We start from the raw sequence: 21,300 nt of genomic DNA, 5'->3' as shown, positions 1-21,300 counted from the left end.
CTAAGAGTCGGGCCACTGAAGAACATCAAAACAACCACCAGGTAGATCAGGCTGCTAAGATTGAAGTGGCTCAGGTGGATCTGGACTGGCAACATAAGGGTGAACTCTTTATAGCTCGGTGGGCCCATGACACCTCGGGCCACCAAGGAAGAGACGCGACATACAGATGGGCTCGTGACCGAGGGGTGGACTTGACCATGGACACTATTGCACAGGTTATCCATGAATGTGAGACATGCGCTGCAATCAAGCAAGCCAAGCGGGTAAAGCCTCAGTGGTATGGAGGACGATGGCTAAAATATAAATATGGGGAGGCTTGGCAGATTGACTACATCACACTGCCACAAACCCGCCAAGGCAAGCGCTATGTACTCACAATGGTGGAGGCCACCACCGGATGGCTGGAAACCTACCCTGTGCCCCATGCCACCGCCCGGAATACCATCCTGGGCCTGGAAAAACAAGTCCTGTGGCGACATGGCACTCCCGAAAGAATCGAGTCGGACAACGGGACTCACTTTCGCAACAGCCTCATAGACACCTGGGCCAAAGAACACGGCATTGAGTGGGTGTATCATATCCCCTACCATGCACCAGCCTCGGGAAAGATCGAACGTTACAATGGGCTGCTAAAAACCACTTTGAGGGCAATGGGGGGTGGGACTTTCAAAAATTGGGATACCCATTTAGCAAAGGCCACCTGGTTGGTTAACACCAGAGGGTCCACCAACCGGGCTGGTCCTGCCCAGTCAAAACCTCAGCGCCCCGTGGAAGGGGATAAAGTCCCTGTAGTGCACATGCGGAACATGTTAGGGAAGACAGTTTGGGTTAGTCCTGCCTCGGGCAAAGGCAAGCCCGTCCGTGGGATTGCTTTTGCTCAAGGACCTGGGTGTACCTGGTGGGTAATGCGGAAGGATGGGGAAGTCCGATGTGTACCTCATGGGGATTTAATTTTGGGCGAGAATAGTCCATAAATAAATTGTATAAAGTTAGTTGTTAAATAACCCTGTCACTGTCTGTTATCACTGTTATAATTGTTATATTTTGTACCAGTAGTAGCATAGTAAGAATCGTCCAGATTAAAGAAGGATGGACTTTTTCGATGAAAACCTAGCAGAGCACAGCGATGATGGAACTGGACCTGGTTTTCAACAACTGGCATCCAGCAACTTCATCAAGATCAACATCTCCTGCAGACTGTGGGCATGGGCTGCACCAGATACATCAGCCGTGAGCTCCGGATGCAGCAAGTGACCGCCCATCACCACACATCACCTCTCCCGCCATGGAAGACCATTACGACAGATGGAGCCTGAAGTCATGGATTAAATGAACTCAACGGACACTTTAGAGTGATGATCCATAGATTAAAGGAATGATATCTGGAGACAGGAGAAGTGGTGGTGATCAACTGGACAATGGGGGACCTGGGCATGACGTAGATGGTATGGAATAAGGGGTGGATAATGTCCTGGGTTTGGCCAGGACAGGGTTAATTTTCACCAGACTCCAGGAAGGGGCACAGCCGGGGGGTGGGGGCTGACCCCACCTGGCCAAACAGAGCCCGGTATTCCATACCGTGTGACGTCACGCTGGGTTCCGGTGGGGGGGAAGCGGCGCGGCGGGAACGCACTCGCGGCTTGGGCGGGCGCAGCGCCGGTCCGGTTTCGGGAGAGCGGCTGTTGTACGGTTCGTGGTTGTGTTTTCTCCTTATTTGTATCGTTGTTGTTCCTGTTTTCCCTCTGTTTGCTGTTCTGTTAAACTGCCCTTATCCCGACCCACCAGTTTTCTGCCTGTTTCTTTCCATTCTCCTCCGCACGCCGGCGGGGGGAGGGGCGGCCGCGTGGCGCTTTTGTTGCCGGCGGCAGCCGAAACCGAAACATTGTTACAGGGAGTTAGATGTACCATGACATTTCAGAGGCCTGGAAAGGCATGTGGAAACTGCCTCTGATGCTACAGCTGACAAATTAACAGTTTCTGGTATGAGGCAAAGAGTCTGGCCTCATGGATTTTGGGCATGTGGAACAAGTAGAGTCAAAGAGCTGATAGTTCAGGTTGTTGCATTAACAATTCCAAGACCCAATTTATAAGGCCACCTCCCCCTTAAATGGCTTGAAATGCAATACCTTTGCTAAACTCAGTAGGGAAGAAGCCTCCTCATCCCTGCCTGTGATGACTAGGGGAAATATTCCTTAGGGAAATTTGTCCAGTGAGGCTGGTTTCCGGGTTGGTGCTATAGGTGAGATATATCTGGTATATTGACATCTTTTTTATTGTCTTTTCTCCATTGACAAGAAACCAAATGCTAGCACCTTAGTATCCATCCTTCCTACAGACAGCTGCAGCTTTGGTATCGTCTCTGGTTTAGGTACTGCGACAGCTGCCCAAGTGTCACAATTTGCCTGTTCCTTTAAATTATACACGCTCTACTTGGAGACCATTCTTTTCTCTTTTTTTGACAGAGGATTTATTAAATAAAAATGAGGAGGGTAGTATTGTTATCTGAGAAGATCAGATGTGCCGTGTAAGCTGTAGAGACGGGCACCTGCATCCATCAAATATTTAAGACAACATCTTAGGATAAAATGTAGCACAATTTTTTAATTTTAAAATCCCTTCCTACAGTAAAAAGAAATCCTCATAGCTAGTCAGTTTATAAAGGAAAGAAGACTTAAAGTTACATTTAATAATCAAATTTCCCCACCTGTGTCCTTGCTCTTTAAATGTGTATTTAAAAATGAGCAATAATACTTTCCCTGAAGTTCAGTAGATTTCTTACCTTTATATTTTTTTCCACATTACCCAACCACTCTCTATATTCCTTGCATTTTTTACTGCCAACACTTTTATACATGGATAAAGTACTAAAGAAGTGTCATTATAGTGGTATACAGAGTGCTTTACAGCAGCATAAATTCAGAATTAACATCATACTAAAAAGAAGCTGAATGCATTTTAATAAATGTCCCCAGTGACTTCAGTGTCTAGTAGCCAGAGAGAAACAAGATACATAGGCATTACAAGATGTTATGAACCTTTCTATCAAAAGTAATAAATGGAATTGTTTGCTAAGGTGGTTGGCTTACATTTTTACTCAGAAATCTGCAAAACAGAGTAAACTGGGGAGAAAATTATTCAATAGTCCTGTTCAATAATGTCTGTCTACTAATTGCAGCCAGTTGGGAAGAAGTAAAAGATCCAGCTCTGTTTCATCTGTTTTTGCAAAAGAAGCAAAAGTAGTGCATGATTTTGATATAGAAGGACATCTGTAAATGACGAGAGATTTACTGGAGTATTTCATTTCAGTAGCAGTAAAAAGAGCCTACTGCTCAAGTCATTAACTGGCTGAAAAGCTAGCATTCTTTTCGAAGACTTTACAAGTTTACATGAAGCATGCTTTCTGTTGTCAGGCTCCTGTTGTGACATATTGTTTGAGTCAGACTTCATCAATCTACAAAGCGTTACTTGAGGTCTGATGGCATGTGCGTACACCCAATATACTATGTACAAATGGAATTGATATAGGATTCTGTAATTACTACATTTCTTTTTAACCCATAAATATTTTGTGCATTAAATTTCTGCCTGGAATTTTTCAGAAAGCAATTAGTTGGTTGCTTTATCTGCACAAAGTAGATAAAATATCATGGTATTGATGATTTTTCATGTGCAGATGTTTTGTTTTTAGCACATCTGTATGCAATAAATCTATTTTCTGCATAGGAATTGTATTTTATTATATGATTTAATATAGTATCTTGAATAAATAATTTAAAATGAAATTCTTGCTTTGGGAGCACACCAGAATTATTTGCAATAGCTGAGCATACCACATATATCCTTTTTTGCACATAAATACATTAGCCAATTGCTTGAAAAAAGCAAGTTTTACTAATATTACTTTATGCATAAATGGACAAATGTAAAAAATTGTATTATGTGTAGTTCGCCTGGATTTTAGTTGTTTCTTCTTTTTCTCACATTACAGATGTGCTAGCCTAGCAGCTTGGGATTGCAGCTAGACTGTGGCGTTGGCTGTAAGGCGTAGAAATGAGGGTGCTCGGAGGGAAGTGTAGGAATGTCGACTTCCTTCTGTCTGTCTGCCGTCTGTCAGTCGTCTGTGAGCTGGGCAGGGGTGGGGCAAGGCAAATGCAAAGCAAAGCCTCCTGTATTATAAAACCGATGTAAATTAACCTCTAAGGACAAATTTTGTACCTTTGCCTATACGTGGATTTCTGTAGAGAACAGTGAGTGGTGTACACTCCCCAGGCAGAACAGTGGATTTGTGAGGAGCATGGTTAATCCACAACCTGATAATTCACCCATGAGTAACCAAGAGTGGGTTTTGATTAGTTCTCCACTACAACTGTAAGTACCAAGTACGGTGAGACTAACTCATTCGGCTGATGTGGGACGTGAAGGATGCGGTGCGGTCCCTGGGGCAGCACAAAAGGACACTGGCCCGTTCTCCCATAGGGTCTCGCTGGGAGAACGTTAACTCCTGCAAGCTTTTCAGTTCTGCTCCCAGAGCCGTTACCCGAGCGATGCTAAAGCAGCTGCGTAGGGGCCTTCCTCAGCTGCAGAATCACAGGGTCTTTTATCTAATTCTCCATGCTGAAAAGAGAACCGCCCATTCTAGCAAGGGAATCTGGCTGTAACGATGGATCCTTGTGAAAGAAGATACCCTTTCCTCTGCCAGTCCTTGCAGGTCTCTCCATGGCAAAGCAGGATAGGCAAGCAGCAGTATTCTTTCTTCAGTGATTTTTGTTTTCCATTTTAACAAAATGTGGATTTTTTTTGTGATATCTGTGGTCAATGGACAACAAATTGTTTCCTGACCACAGGACTGTCCAGCAGGTAGCTACATGCCCATTGTGTGGGATTTTTTTGGTTTTGTTTTTTCTGTAGTCAGCTGCCAAGTCTCAGCAGCCAGCTAGTTAACTTCATTACCAAGCCGAGCACTTTTGTATGAATATGGATAGTTCAGAGGCTTTGGCACTTGTTTCTCCCATTGCTTCATCTGAATTTGAGGATCATTGAACAACAGTGGAAAGGTTTTCTATATTTTATCTGTGTGCCTGTGAGGGGTCACTGTTGGTTGCCTACATATATAAATATCTGTACGTATATAAACAAATGTATTCAGAGCAGAAACAAATCTATTCAAAGGTGTTTGCTGGGAGTTTATTTCTGCTGATACCAAGGGTCAGGTGTTTTCTAAAATATTTTATGCATAGTGTCTCTGTCCTGGTGCAGCCATATTAAGCATATATTATATATTGCAAATATCTGTTTATAGACACTATTCCAATTTAAGTAGTGGTCTAAATCCTTCTAAACTGCTCTCTGGTGATATATTCAGTAGTAACCTTAGACTTCAAAAGTTGTGGGGTTTTTTTAAATTGCTGGTTTAAAACAGAAACACGTGCTGCTTTCCAAGTGTATGCTATAACCTAGTGTGACCAACATGAGCCTTCTGGCTTGTATTCTGTGTGGCGTGAGTCTGTGTTTGGGTTTATCTTCTGCCTAACCTGAGAAGTGCTGTGTGTGAATTTGACCACTTCCTCAGCTGAGCCACGTCAAACAGCAAGTGATGTTTTTGGTCATGGCAGAGTGATTCTGTGTTACGGTCAGTGCAGCGTGACCCAGGGCCAAAGAACAGAAACCAGCAGGAGTGGTTGTGTTTCCAGCCTTCAAGGCTGGGGGTTTTGTAGGTTTGGGGAGTGGGGGGACGGGTCTCCAGTCTTTGCCCCCACGACCAGTCTGGGTCTGAGCAATAAAAGCCAGACTGGGCAACAGAAACTGGGAACCAAGAGGTTAGGAACTTTAGTGTGTTACGCAGCTGGAGTCTTGTGTAGCCTGGCACTGATGAGGTCCTCTGACTTGTGATCTCACACATAGACAGAATCTTCACTGGGTTTGTAAGACATCACATTTTCTAATATCAGGTGCAAGAGATGCTTTAAACTGTTTTAAGAGAGTTATAGTGGTCTAGTAGGTAAGCAGCAAGGTAAGTCAGCGTTGTTGGTTTCTATCCCTGGCTCTGCCAGCTGCTTGCTGTGTGACCTTGGGTGAAAGACTTATTCTCTCAGTGTCTCAGTTTACGCATTAGTGAAATAAGAGTAATGATACTTACCTATCTTGCTGGGGCTTTTTGAGGCTTAATTAATTGATGTTTGTAAATCACTTTGCGATCCTCTAGTGAAAGTTGTTAGAGATCTGCCAAGTATTTATCCTCTCCGTCTTTTTTTCCTCCTGCTGGTCTGCACTTATCCATCTAATATCTAAAAATATGCTCACAGCTAGCAACAGATACTAGCCAAATTTCTCTTAACAGGAGATGTATGGAAGCTTTTACAAAATTACTTTTGCAAATTGCCATGCTTTTTGAAGTACCATGTGGAGGGGTGCAATGGAACACAGTGCAGACAACTGTCTGTGCTGCTCGCTGAACTGACTGTGGTTGTGATTTCTCATGTAATATCTTTCAACGGATCCAAACATGTAGGACTGTTTTGAATTTCAGATGTGCCTTTCTTTTAATTGATGTGCCTTTGGAAAATTCTTCAGGGCTCCCAAAATTTGTTCCTACGTTTTTGATTTCACATAGACTTGCCAGTAATAGGAATGTATGTCTTCTAGATTGGGATGGCAGATGAGCATACGGATTTATTACTATTACTTATTTTGCAGCTTCCTCTCAATCTGGGAGGAGCTTACAGTCCGTCCTGCAAGAGGTTTAAGGTGGGCAGGCCCTTCAAGTATTATAAAGCCTTGTGGAAATACAAGTCTTCATCCTTATATGTACAGCAGCATCATAAATTCAAATCCTCATTTGCTTTGCCAGTGTAAAGAAACTACATTCTGTCCTGGGCAGCACAACTGAAAATGCAAAAGTGAGGAAATAAAATCCATCTCCACTCAAAATGTGCCTGGAGACCTGGCCGAGTGCAGGTCCGAGTGCAAGAGCAGGAGGTTATCACTGGATTTAAGAAACTGCTGCTCAAAGTGGTGGAAATGGGCATCATCTGAGGAGCCTTCAAGGAATGTGAATGTTAGATGCTGCAAGAAGATGGGAAGTGATCGATTTGAAATATAAACTAAAGTTCTCAGCCTTTGTATTTCTTATAGATGTCGGTGCCAGTGTTAAGGAAACATACAGCTTTTGCCTCTAGAAATACTCTGCCTGTTTAGCAGGAGAAAGTGTGCGTGTTGCTGCATTGTTGATAACATATGTTGTCATACGGGATTGTAAGGGCAGGGTCTGGCAGGAGTGAGGAGGAAAAACCCCACTCTGCCCTTGCACTAGGTGGCCTGGGGAAGCCTGCGAGCCAGGCTTTCGCTCCTCCGGTCCCCTTCCTGCCCTGTTCCTTTTGCCCTAGCCCACTTCAGGCTCCCAGTATGACTCTCCATTTCTTCTTCAGCTCATGAGGTCTTGTTGTGGAGCCACACCTTGGAGAGGACTTGGACCACAGTACCTGGGCTGTGAGCAATGCCTGCGTTCAGCAAGGGAGGACAGGAGGGGTACAGAGCTCCTGCTACACCAGTCATACCAGTACAAATGTGTGCCTACCAGTGAGTGTAAAACAGAAAGGAGCTGTCCTGGGGTGAGCTGTAACACCACACAACGCCTTTATGCCTGTTTAGCTCAGCACATACTGGTATCACGAGGGGAAAAATCTTAGTGACACTGAAACAGGAAAACCTGTAAAAATGGAAGAAAAACCCCATCCCCGAAGCTCTGAGTGCAGGCCAGACCTTTACGAGCCCGCTGAGCCTCTGAAAACTTCCTTTCCCAGTGGTACGGCTCATCTCCTGGTGGTTTCTTTTTCAGTAGCTGCAACTGGAGGAAATGGGAACATGCTAAGGGTTTTATTTCTCAGTGGAATTAAATGTAGAGATGTTGATATTTCCTGTCAGAAATAAGTTTAGAGAAATAAGATCAACACAACATTCCCAAAATGAATGGGCCTGCTCAGCTACCCCGGCTTGAAGTCGCTTCAGGCCTTCCCGTGGCTGCAGGAAGCGCCTAGCTCATGGCTGCCTTGGGGGCACATTTCTCCTGAATTTGAAGCAGTTGAGGGCTGAACACACTGACAGATATCCTTGAGACCTCTGTATTGCACATGGTGTTGAGCGAGAGCTCAAAATTTCGTGTTTTCTATTCTCTGTGAGTCCTGCCTGCCTCCCGTGTCATGCACATGGTAGAGCTGTCCTGGAGTAGGGGTGTCCTCGGGGCCGGCCCCAGAGCATGCCGTATGGCCTGTGGTGGACCTGGAAAGTTTGGGCTCCTCCTATTTTAAAATCTGTGTTCTTCTGCAGAACATTTCTTTTTCTACCAGTTGGTGTTTTCTCATGAAAGGCATGTCCTTGGAAAAGTCTCGGTCAGCGATAGCATGGGGGCCCATCCACTCCACTGTTTCTTTCTTGTGTTTCAGGAGCATCTCTGCACTTATCAGCTGAAAATCAGCCTTAATGTGTAGCAGTAGTAAAGATGCTCATTACAGCCAGTCTGTAGGAAGGAATGCAGAGAAGCCTGGTAGGGGATTACTGCAGGGGATTGTATTCCTTGTTTAGCACTAGGTAAAACAGCAGTTCTGGTTACAATACAGAAGTACAGGTTGTCTTTGTTATTACAGGTGAATATGGCAAGTGTGAGAATTAAAATGGTCTGATCTTACTCAAAACTGCATCAAATTCAAGGGTCAGCAGAGTTCTTGTAAATTAATTTTATTGTCTAATACTGTATATGCTGCCCTGTCCTTTCCTCCATGCTAATCTTTCCTTTCTGTTTATTTACTTTTCTTTTGTGATGTTGTTTGAAGCTTCCTCCCCTTCCTGCTTCGAATCCCCTTTTCTCAGGCATGCATTCACAGACCTGCATCTTGCTGTTGCCTGCGTGTGCCAGCTGAGCCCCTTGCACGTGGATCTTTGGAAAACCTGATCATCACTGATCCCCAGCTGGTGACCACCACCGCTGATGTTACCAAGGCGTATAGGGTGTCAGTGTGTTTCATGTTTAGGTCCCAGTATGTTTCCTGTGGTGACAAAATGCTTGATTTTTTTGACCTGAATAATTTCAGTGATGCAGCTTTGGCCTCAGTGCTGTGTATGGATGAGTTTTGCAAACTGCTGCTGCCCAGGGTGGGAGGGATCAGCTCGGGGGTGATGGGAACTCCTTAAGCTGGCTTTGCTGCTGCTGGAAATTCATTTTGCAATTACATTCTCAGAAAACCCTACATAGAATTAAGTACTGCTATGGACAACTAAGTTGTCAGAAGCTTTTTTCTTTTCTTTTTTTTTTTTTTTTTAACCACCACTGTCATTGCACTGGATAGACTGGAGACTGGAACATGCATGGAAGGCCTAGTGGATGGATTAATTTCCCAGTGGATGGAATGATTCTGAATACTTCTAGAGTTTGGGGAATATCTTTCGGCAACTGTTAACAACAATGGGAAGAGCACAAAAGCCACCCGGATAATACAACATAGTAGGAATGCTATTATCTGTTGTGTATTAATACTTCTGCCACTGTTGGTTGCACCAAAATATAGTGCCAGTTGGAAGAGTTCCCAGGCAAGTCTAGAGCAGGTAAATCATATGCAACATTTTAATTTTTCAATGCTAAACAAATGGCCTTCAGATGAGTGAACGGAAATGCAAATAGCAATCTGGTAACAATTTGGTGATTGATTTTTAACTTTGACTCTAAGCATACACTTTTGGAAATTTATACTTTATTTTTATGAAAGTCTTTCATGGTAGGTGCAGTTTATTGGCCTTCTTAATGATGGCTGGTTTCACTGCAGAGACGAAAGAAAAGAAAAACAGACTTGCACTGTTCTGAAAAATAACTGGAAGGTAGGAAAGGACAACAGAAATAAAAAGTCCTTAGATCCTGAATAAATGGTAATGCATACATTACTTAACTATTATGTCGATTTAGAAAGGGACAGAATGATGCAAAATGTTCAGAACACACCCTCCAAAGCTGGGCACACTGAGGTATACTCAAAGCTCAGACTGTGCAAAGTAATGAGGAAACATATCTGTGTTTCCTAGCCTGTTTTATAGGTAGTTCTGCTGTTTCAGTTGCTTTAGTTGTCTGGTTTATAATAACTCCTTGTCACAGAGTCCAGTGTGCAGAGTATACTCTTAAGTTTATTTTTTCCTCTGTATTATTCAGTAATAGCCTTGTTACATACTGCTTGTGTCACCGTTAGTAATATTTTGTAGATGATGTATTGTTGGGCTTTGTAGTGGAAAGACAGTAATAGAGAATGCTTGGGGCATAGGACTTTAGACTGAAAATAAGAGTTCACTTCATGGTCCATCCATGTCAGCGGAGAACTTCCAACCAACAGATTAGCCTTTTCCTGGTGAGTAGATAAGGGATTGACTCTGCTCAGGAGGCGCTCATACCCTGCATTGGATGTGGACCTTTGTGCATTCGAGTGAAATTTCCATACTGCACGAAGGGAAATGCTTTGTGGGTGCATGTGTGTTTGCACACACAATGGTATTAAATATCATACAAAACTTTCCACAAAGAGATCTCAGAAAGTGCATCCTAAAGTATTCCACGTAACGGTGATGTTTTGCATCAGATTAGATAGTCAGGAGAAGCCTATGAGGGAAGGGCAAGGAGAAGAGTATTCAGTGAATTAGGCTTAGACATAGATAGACCATGGACAATTACACAAATAAAAGAATCACTCTCCTGAGATTTATTTCTTGTCCCCTAATATTTCTGCTTCTTGATATTCTTTGCTCACAGAGAAGTCGTGATGGGGTCTGAGCTCATGAACCTGATGGCATGACTGAAGCCCAGTCTTGGCTAGGGCCAGTCAGGTACTCGGCAAATATCTGTTGTTTTTGTATCTGGCCCAGTATCTAGTTATAATGTATTAAAAATAAACACTCTGTGAAAAATGAAACAGGATTTTTATCTGTTGAAATTTATGAAGCAAATAGTGCCTCTGTGTGTGTGTGGGTATGCGTGCTTCCCCAAAGAGCACTGCTTAAATGACTGTTTGCAAAGTTGTATAACTATCACGAATTCATTTGGAAGTAGGCTTAAAATACTACTAGCTTGCTGCACAAAAACCATCGTAATAGCTTTGATGCTTCCTTATTGACAGAGGTTACAGGGAAATTAGAAAATAAATCCAGGAGCCAACTATGAGAGTTTCTTTAAGAGGACATTCGTCTGCAGTTCCAAAGTCAGTTGCAGTATATACCGTTGAAGTACTTGGTCTGTAATTAGTGGGGTCCTAAATGAGATAAGCATGGGAATTTAATTATCGGATAATTTTAACATATGCTTAAAAGATTTCCAACTTGATAAGATTGTGATACTGTTTTCCACTCAGTGAAAATATCAACATCTAAATATTTAATACAGTCACAGGAAACTTAAAGGAAGTAAATTTTCAGAGAAAAAAGAGGCGAAGCACTTCCCACAGCAATATGCTTGACACAGGCTTTCCTTTTAATTTTTGATGAGTATTTGTTCTTTGGAGGGTTACATAAGCGATATCACATAATTCTAAGCCCTCTTTTTCCCTTCCTCCACGGTACAACTAAAGGCGCATTTAGCTTGCCTGTTAATTCAGAAATTGGCCTGATAGCTCTACTGAACAAAACTGTGCCGCAACATTGTGATGCGAACTAATCTGTGAGCTGAGGATCCTCTACTCATTTTGCTCATGAAATCCAGCCGTACTTTATAGAAGAATGCAGAGAAAAAAGACAAATGGTTTATCCTCTAAGCCACCCAGCATCCTGTTCTTGATATTTCAGTAACATGTGCTAACATATGCTTTCCCCAAGAACTTCAAAAACATGTTTTAGCAGCAATGAAAATAGGACCATACATCGAATTCAACTTTAAATCTCATAGTTTACCTCTAATACCATTACCTCATGTATAGAATAAAATGTAAATCTAAAATATGCTGGTGATTATAACCTTTCTTCCTGACAGACACTGCAATATAAATGCACATAAATTGAATTTCTTCTTTAAAGAAATTTGAATACCTTTGGAGCATTTTAGCAAATCATCTCCAGCCCTTATGGCACAACTTCAATGGACTGTGGAAAAGTGCTCTCCCTATGGCATGACTCCTGCAATAGAAGGACATAGCAAGGCAGAGACATGCCAAGAAAAATAGAATGTACTCCATTGATATTCAAAATTTATTTTATTAAGCTTGCACAAAAGACTGAAAAACTGGAAGCTGGTTTTATTAGAAAAGGCATTCAAATATTAACTCTATGAGTGCTGTTTGCATTGCTTCTCTGGAAAAATTAGCAATCGAAGATATACAGTTTGAACGGTTTGACTTTGCTCTCTGGGATAGTTGTTTGATTCCTTGTTGTTAACCATTAAATCAGAAACTGTGAGAGTGGGTAAGTGGTGAGTAGGAGATCCTGATGCATCAGATGAGAATTCTTCGGAGGGGTTCTCCCTTGGGGGAGAAATGAATGTATTTGAGCAATCTTGTGCTAATTTGTAAATATGCCAATTGGTGGATAACAGCCATATTTTGGAATTCCATTTCTAAGGGAACATATGGAAATGTTCCTGAATACCATCAGCTGTCAGTGTTTATCTTAGAATAGGGATGGGAAATGAAGATTCCAAAAAAAGTATTTTTCAGTGTGGCAAATACAAATATTTGCATAATATGTTGGAAGGATAAACAAACTGAAGTTTCCTAAGTGTTTGGTTGAGTGGAGAATGGCCAAGTTTGCTCTAAATTGGTTGGATGGCTTTGCTGTTAATCAAAACAAGGTAGGTGCTTACTTTAGCAAGGTGAGATGCTTCCATGTATTAAAGATTTTTACCTCCGTCTGCATAGTGCAATGTATGTAACTTACAGTAATCTTGGGGATTGAAAGAACTGCTCGTTGAAGTAGACTTGCCACATGATATTTTGTAAGATGATCTACTGGCAGGTAAATTCATGGGTTGAGAACGTTACCTCAGTGGTGAAATATTGCCCTTAGCCTTTGGCTCCACATGTGGTACAGGCTTTCCAACTTCAGAACTTTAGAAATTGGTAAATGCTGTAACTTGTCAATAAATATGATATGTGTGGGTATGTGTCAACACTGCCCCAGTCTGCCATTACAGTTAATAGTCTGGATGTGTTTTTATACCTGCTACAACGACCTATTTTCAGAACATTATCATTTATTCATAAACATTTTCTTGTGACAAAGATCTGAGATGTGATGTAAGCCAAAAACCCCCTTTTTTTTAACAGAAACTGTTTTGATATGAAATTTACAAGTAGAAAAGTATTGTTTATATTCTGAAGAAGTAACTTTTCATAGAAAAGAACTTAATTTATTCATTTTTCTGAATGACAATGCATAGGCTTCTGAGATGTATGTGAAGCAGAGCTACAGCACGGGACAAAAGCCAGTGTTCCTCTACAGTCCCGTTCCGTTCTAGCAGGATCTAATTTTTCAGTATAAAATATGTCACCATCCTCTCCATTTCTCCATTCTAGTTAGACTAGGGAGTGGGTAGAAGTTTCAAAGCTTTTCAGTGGCTTAGGGCCAGATGAAAGTCAAGACTCTAAATGGCTTTTAACATCTGGCCTTTAGACTCGTTCTCAATAAAGCAAAGAAGGCTCTTAAGAGCGTGAGTCTCATTGAGAGTCCCTGGGATTTAGAATCCTATACACCAGAAGGAAAGTATCTGAAGAGTGAAATTGTCACTTCAGTTGTTTTTTGAATGTATGTAGACATTTTCCTGCTCTTTCAGACACCTGACTGCATTTGGGAGTCTGACCATGAGACACTTCTGAATGTCCTGTGCTCAAAACATGAGCTGATACCATGCCAACTCAGCTGGAGCAATGCATTTGTCTGTGCTAGTAATTTAAATTAAAAATTGTTTGAGTATTTGATGTGGCTATTTAAATCCAAATTAAGTCCCCATCCTAACTATAGCAAAGATGGGAGGAGATCAAGCACAAATGCTTCAAGCCAATGCTCTGCTTCAGTTGCTGCAAGAAAATTGCTGGTGGAGTCACAGCAGTAGTGCTGCTATAACCATGGGCCTCGAGTGCAGGCAGGGAAACCCACTGCAGTGGGTGAAATTGTGGAATCATTGGATCATCCTGCACTGGCTGGGAGAGCGGGGATCAGGGATGCTCAGGGCTGTGGGTGGCCCGTGATGCCAGGACCGTGGGGGAGATGAACATGGAACTCGGCTGGGCAAACCCTGCCTGGAAGACTTGCTTGGTTTCCTGGCCCCTCTGCATTAGTTTGTGGTTGAAGCCAAATGCAGCCCACTGGTGATAATCCATAGGCTATGGCCCAGTGATTGATAAAATGATAAAATGGAGCAGCTGTTGCAGGGCCGGGGCAGCACAAGCTGTGCAGGGCTGTGCTGGAAATGCTGTGTCTCAAGGTGTGCTGGCTGAGAAGAAAGCCCAGCACAGCCAGCCAGGAGTGCTGGTGGAAAGAAAAACAGAGTGTTTGCAAATACAGGCTAGAAACTGATGAAATGGCTACTTTTGTTCTTCTGATGGGTATTAAAAACATAGAATAACACAGAATATAGCGTAACACAGGAACAGCAACTTTCTTGACTTTAGCATGCCTCTCATTTATGTTGGTCTGTCTCGCAGATTCAGAGGATGGCATATTCTTTAGTTAGTAACAGTATAACCCATACAATAATGAGAAAAGCTTGATAATCTTGGAGTGGATAGCTTCCAAAAATGGAAGGAATATATAATGATCTCTAAACTTGTAGCCTTTAGGTCCCATGATTTTTAAGGCAAGCTTCTAATTTTGAGGCCCGGGTCATGATATGTGAAAGTTGGTGGTAATGTAAGGAATGATAAAGTCATTTGAGCATCTGCCTGTCAGTTCTCACATTTGAAACATCAGTTCTTCCTGGAAGAATACTTGTTCCCTTCCAGCATTCATGTATTGATTAGGTTGCTGTGTCTTTGGCAGCTTGTTGTTTCTTTTGGAAATCTGAAATATATTTTAAAAATAAATACATAATCTCCCCTTTCTTCAAACCCTGTAAAGATGGTCATCTGGAGGTAATCTTTAATCACAGCTCTAGGCTTTGAAACTGGGGTTTACAATAGAAATGCCAACAAAATTTCAACTACACCATAATACAGTAGTTATGTAAATACAGTACATAATATGCTAATCTCTGAATATCAGGAAGAAAAATCTCACTAGAGCAGAATTCAGCTATGGCCTAGCAGCCTTTTCCTCGCAGGAAAAAAAAAAAAGAAAATGAATTGCAAAGCCTGGAAGTGCAAGCTGCTTCTTCTGGTTAGCCCTGGCATTTCTGGGAGAGTGAACAGCACTTCTTAATTTTCACTTCAACCACTAGCTGCTTTTTTGAATGGTATGTCCTGCCAGTTAGGCTTGATTCTGCCATGTTTTTGATGATTTACTTTTGTTTGACAATAATGTAAAATACAAACCATCTGATGCTAGGTTTTAGCTCCATTAGCTGGGAACCACAAACCTATGCCATGTCACTTTTTCTTTTTATAGTGCTGTTTCAAACTTACTGGCATAATTGATCAATCTTTTTCCCTGTCTGGATTAAATGATGTTTTTGGCCAGAGTTACATACCAGGATGGCAAGTTTTCTTACTCTTACGACTCCCATCTCCATGTTGCACAGGACTAACTATATAATATTCAAATGCCTCATTTGTAAACACACAATTATGTACACAAAACGTGCTGCTTAATGTTTCCCCAATTTGGCTCTGCTGTTACACTAGTGATGGCTGCTGGCATGCAGACCGACTAATTTGTGCCATGCCAGCACTGCGAAAGCTGAATTAAATTGAGCCTGGATAATGTACAAATACTGCAACCTAATGTTTTTAAAAAGTCAGTCCCTAAAGAGCATGCATACAGATGGGTTTGTTAACTACGTGTATCTACATGTGCACCTCTCGTGCCCATATATGGACTTTAGCAAGGATGCAGTAAACAGAGATATGTTGGCACATTATTCCTGAAGTGGTTCTTCCATGAAGTAACAGCGCTCCCTAGACATAACCAAAACAGCCCTCCTCACACTTGCTGGATGAAGGGACCGCGGCCAGTCCTTACCTTCTCCTGGAGGCTGCTGTGTAGAGGGAAAAGGAAGAACAGCCTGGTCTGTGCAGTGGACCCACGTCCTGCCTGTGGAGCCACCCCGTGAGATGGAGCCACAGAAGGATGCTTTGCAGGATCCAGGGTGCGTGCCGGCTGCTCGACCGCGGGGCCAGGGCAGGCTGGGGGAGCCAGGGGCCGTGAGCAGGGCTGCAGCTGCTCTGTCCAGGCAGGTTTGCCAGCCTGCACCTTCTGGTTGCAGCAGCCAACTTGATTATTGCTGAGGGTGAAGAGGCAATTTCGGCAGCTGTGAAAATGGTATTTTTTACCTCAACACAAGTGGTTTCTCATATCTAGCTTAGTAAAGTGTGATAGATCCTTTTTTAAAAGACAGTAACGCATTTTACCGTATGTGAACACTAATATACATGTCTTGTCAGCCACAGGCCATAGCTACTTCGCACTCCGGAGTGTGAAGCATTAACAAGTCACAGTGGGTCAGTAAGAACTTCTTGTGTAAGCAAAGTATCCTCAACTCACTCGAATAAGTCGTGCACCAGAAAACACTTTTAATATTTTTTGAAATAGTTTTGTCGCTAAGTTCATGTTGTTTAACACATCCAGGTGTTCCAGTCCAGCTTCCTTCAAAACACAGATGAAATATCAGAGGGGGACTCTGTCTTTCCAACTGTCTTAGCCCAGGTAGCGGTCATTCACGTTTTTTGGATCCATGCACTCAGATACTCTCTGTAGCAATAAAAGAGCAGGAGAATCACAGAATCACAGAATGTTAGGGGTTGGAAGATACAAGATCTTAGTGCACAACAGAAAGAAACAGAATGAAATCGGACTGTGAAAAATCTTTTTCGTGCTTTAAACCTTGTCTCCACATATGTGGGCTTGTCAGCTGAGTTAATCATGAGCCAACTAATATTTGCTGCTGAGGAAACTAATAGAAAGGATAAAAGATCTGGAGGGGATGTGAAGTACACCTGATTATTTTAAACTTGCCAGGTTTCTGAAGAGAGCTGAGGCATGGGAGGCGGTTGCCTTTGCTGCGTGCTCAGGGGGAAGAGGGCCGCTGCTGTTTCTTTGTGGAGAACCTGGTGAGCTGGTTCAGTTTGTGTAGGGCTGCAGGTTTTGGCTAATTCACAAAGCAAAAATTAAATTCAGAAGGAAATATCATTTCCTCAACTACAAGGTATTAATATCCTGTTCAATTTAATTTCTGCCTTCTGTTATTTTGAACCCTTTAATATGTAGCGTCAGCTTGGTGAGGATTTTCCAACAGTATCAAAAGAGAATTTGCCCCTTGTCACAGGAACTGCTTCAGCTCTCAGTGTAGTCTCCCAAGAAGCAGCAATGGAGATTGCTGCCAGGACAACAAATGCCCCTTGGGCGAGGTACTGCCCCACAGTCCCCCGCAGGCTAATAATAATTTCTAAGGAGGTAAACTGATATAAGCTGGATGCTGCAAGTTGCTAGCCATGGGGGTATATAGCCCAGGTATGAGGCTGACTAATGAGGGGTAAGGCCTGGGCTGGGCGCTGGTGCTTACGGCTGCGTAACCTTCCCGCGTGCAAATGGGCTGAGATAGCCCGGCCCTGGACAAGGAAGCACAGCAGTTGCAAGGAGACTGCTGATCCAATGCGCAGATAGGTTTCTTTGCGCTGGGAGATGAAGCAGTTATGGGTAAGCCAGCCAGAAGTGCTCTGTAAGAATTTCTTGCACTATTACTCAAAAGATAAAGATTCTCCCTGTTCAACTTGTATTGATTTTTCTGATTAAGTACAAAAGGGCATTTTCACAAAGATACTTCCTGCCTGTAAAATATCATAGATCGCATGTTAAATTGCCCAGCACTTTTTTTGTGAAACTATATTGTTGCTGCAAGTTTGCTCCTGCTCAGATGAACCACAGATGGAATTTGTCTACTTTCAGCATGAGATAAAATGAAGTCTTACATTAGTCATAAAACCACCAAAAGGATTTTATTAAACTGAGATTTGAGAACAGAGCTAAATTCCCCTTTTCTGCAGTTGTTAGATTCTGAGTTTTGGGTTGTTGCTGGTTTATTTGCAGGACACTAGAGCCTGCAGAAATTGCTGCCTTCTCAGGAATTACCCATCAGGACAACTGATAAAACATCTCAGTGCTCATTAGTATTAATCTTGTGAAAAATTTCTAAATTGTTCTCCCAGTGTTGAAAAGTGGGACAAAAATAGAAGAAATTGAGGATAGAAATGTTGATAATTCTTATCTCTTTCACAAATCCATTTGGCTCAGGAATGAGATTTGTATTTGCAATTGAATCCTGGAGAACCAACTAAATCAGTGTTCCACGAAGGCCTTTTTCTTCCTACTTTATGAAAATATTTCCCCACAGTGGTGTTTTTTCCTTGTATCACTAAAATATTTCCTTTGGAATTATATCAATTTCAGAGACAACCTGTGGCCTCAAGTCACGAATGATGTGACTTCAGCAGTACCTTATCTCCACTGAGCAGCAGGTGAGAGGACGTACCTTTTTTCTTTACCAAGATGCACAGCTCAGGTATTTTGTGTTGACTGACTGCCCCTCCCTTCACCAACTGCCCTGCTTTATTTAAAAAAAAAAAAAAAAAAATAATTAGACAGTCTCTGTCGTTGCGGTGGCCAATCCACTTTTAGTATCCATTATTGTTTCCCTGCAATGAGTTTGCAGGACGTTGCAAAATATTATGAAGATGCAGCTTACAGAGCTCTGGTTTCATGCTGTATGTGAGGAGTGTTATACAAGTCATGTGGCAGCTCAGACATGTGTTTTGAGGTTTTTGGTGTGTCACTCAAGCCCCTTGGCCCTGTGTCCTTTGTATGGCTGGATGATGAATTTTATACTGGCAGAATATGCTGTTTGTGGAAAATAGATTTTGTGTGGAGGAGCTGCCAACACATTTCCTTAGACTGACATCAAAATGCAAGAAATGCTGTCAGGGAAGCCTTGTTCTGAAATGCATGCTTTTGTGCATGAGTGTGTGTGTGTATCTGTGTATGTATTCAGGGCTTTTCTAAAATTTAATAATAATAAACTACTAGACATATGTATCTGTAACTCAGCACACTCTCTCTGCCCCAGCTACAGCCATCACCTTGAGATCTTTTCTCTCAAGCTTATGACAGTCATGCCTTCTGCAGTCAACAGTCCCTGACAAATTCCTGGAGTTGGCCAAGAAGACACAAACCAGAAGTCCTAGAGATATCCAGTATTATTCTGACTTTTGGCATTACCATCACAAAAATCGTTCATTTTAAATTTTTTGGCGTCTCTGAGAGCTTACGATCACATGACAGGATCAGGCTCAATATGATCATTCTCTTAATTTCAAAACCATCTAGTTTTCAGTCAGTTTCACATTTTAAACCTCAGAACAAAAATATAACCTCACTGATTCTCACTTGCCATATGGCTGTGCAGCAGCTTGTTTAATTTCTTTGTGCCTAAACTTTCTATAGATAAAAAAAGAGATAGCAAAATTTGCGTATAATGGAAGCGCTTCATCTTTAAGCACTTTGAGCTGAAAAATGTTATTTCAACTACTTCACACTGCTTCAATATTTTATCATTTGAAAATATAAATTGTAGTGACACTTATTGCAGTGACTTTAGAAAGTGTAAAATCAATGTCTTCTGTACTTTCTGACTTTTATTAGCCTAAAAGTAGGAAAGTATAACATTTCAAAATACATACAATCTATTTTTGTCTTTGGGCTGTTGAGAAAGCTTTGCTTTGCTTTTGCCCAGAGACGTGGGAAACAGTGATGGATAGTCAGAGGGGGCAACCCATCTCTTTTATTCCCACTGTGCTCTATAATTTGTAATCCTTATTGTGTCTGAAGCTAAATCTGAGGCATTCCAGAGCCTAGACACTGTGTGCGGTGAGGTCCGGTCGACAGCGTGCTGGCCTGGGAGGCAAAAGGACCTGGTGCCAGTGGTCTGGGACTGAGTGGGGTGTAGGAGCCCAGGGATCGGTCCTCTGCGGTTCCAGAGCTTGTGCAGAGCCCTGCACCAAAAGAAACAGAGTATAAAATGCTGCCAAGGCAGAGCGAAAGCCTCTTGCTTTCATTTTGCACTGGTAAGAATTGCTGCAAGAGGCAGCAATCAAACGCTTCTAGTTGCAAGCATGCAGTCCTGCCCCTGAACCGTTTTCCCAGCAGCCGGGTATGGATAATGATGCTTTTCCATGCGCAAGATCTGTGGCTGAAAATTTAAGTGTCTTGTTAGTGATGTTTCTCAGATTTTGGATCCTGCGTAAATAATGTATTGATAGTGGTTTGTTATTTTGCTTTGGTTTCTTTTCAAGCATTGTCAACTGTTGTTCTAAAGTACATTAAAATGCAGAGAGAATATTTTGCAGTCAGGTATGGCTCTGTTAGGGAGAGGTAATGGGGAGAAACAAGCTTCAACAGATAGTCAGGCAGTCATCTTGATCGTACATATGTTTTAACTTGTGGAAAGACAAAAATAGTCTTCATGCCAGAGATGTCTAAAAACTCACTGAGTTGTCATCTCGATAAACTATGAGTCAGGACCTTTGTCATTTTGTTACTGTCTCTTGTGTGGCTTTATTCACCTCTCTCTGTGCTTTATTGTAGGGGAAGTCAAAAAAGTCCTAGGTGTCTTTTTTATTTTATTTCCACAGAGCCTTAATCTGTTTTACATCTGTGTGTGACTGCAGAAAGGCAAGAAAGGGTAAAAATGGATCAATCCATGGTAAAGCAGTGGGAGAGCTATTGAGTACTGTTGAAATAACTCCTGTCCTATCCTGACAGATCTCAGCGCTACAGCTTCAAAACCACTAGAAATCCTACAGAGTTTTTTTTAAATGAAGTACTAATATTCCCTCTTGGTACATTTCTGAAACTGTACATATGTAGGTTTGCTAGAAATATTTAGGAGAAACAGCTGGACATTACAAGAAAGCTGTCTTTTATACTTAATCTTTTTATATGACCCAGTTCATATTTATAGCTTATTTTCCTTCAGCTTTCCTCCTTTTAGCCTCCATCTCCTCAATCTTCTGCATTTTGCATTTGCGTCTAAACATACTTTCAAATGAGAGGTCAGAAAAGATTGAGCGCAGAATTTTGTCAGTGCTACGGGCCTGATTCTGCACTCTGACTAATAGTCAGGAGTCTAATAATCAAAACTATTAA

The sequence above is a fragment of the Opisthocomus hoazin genome, chromosome 12, assembly GCF_030867145.1.
Source record: "Opisthocomus hoazin isolate bOpiHoa1 chromosome 12, bOpiHoa1.hap1, whole genome shotgun sequence".
NCBI classification, from domain to species: domain Eukaryota; kingdom Metazoa; phylum Chordata; class Aves; order Opisthocomiformes; family Opisthocomidae; genus Opisthocomus; species Opisthocomus hoazin.
This window is presented reverse-complemented; position numbering follows the sequence as displayed.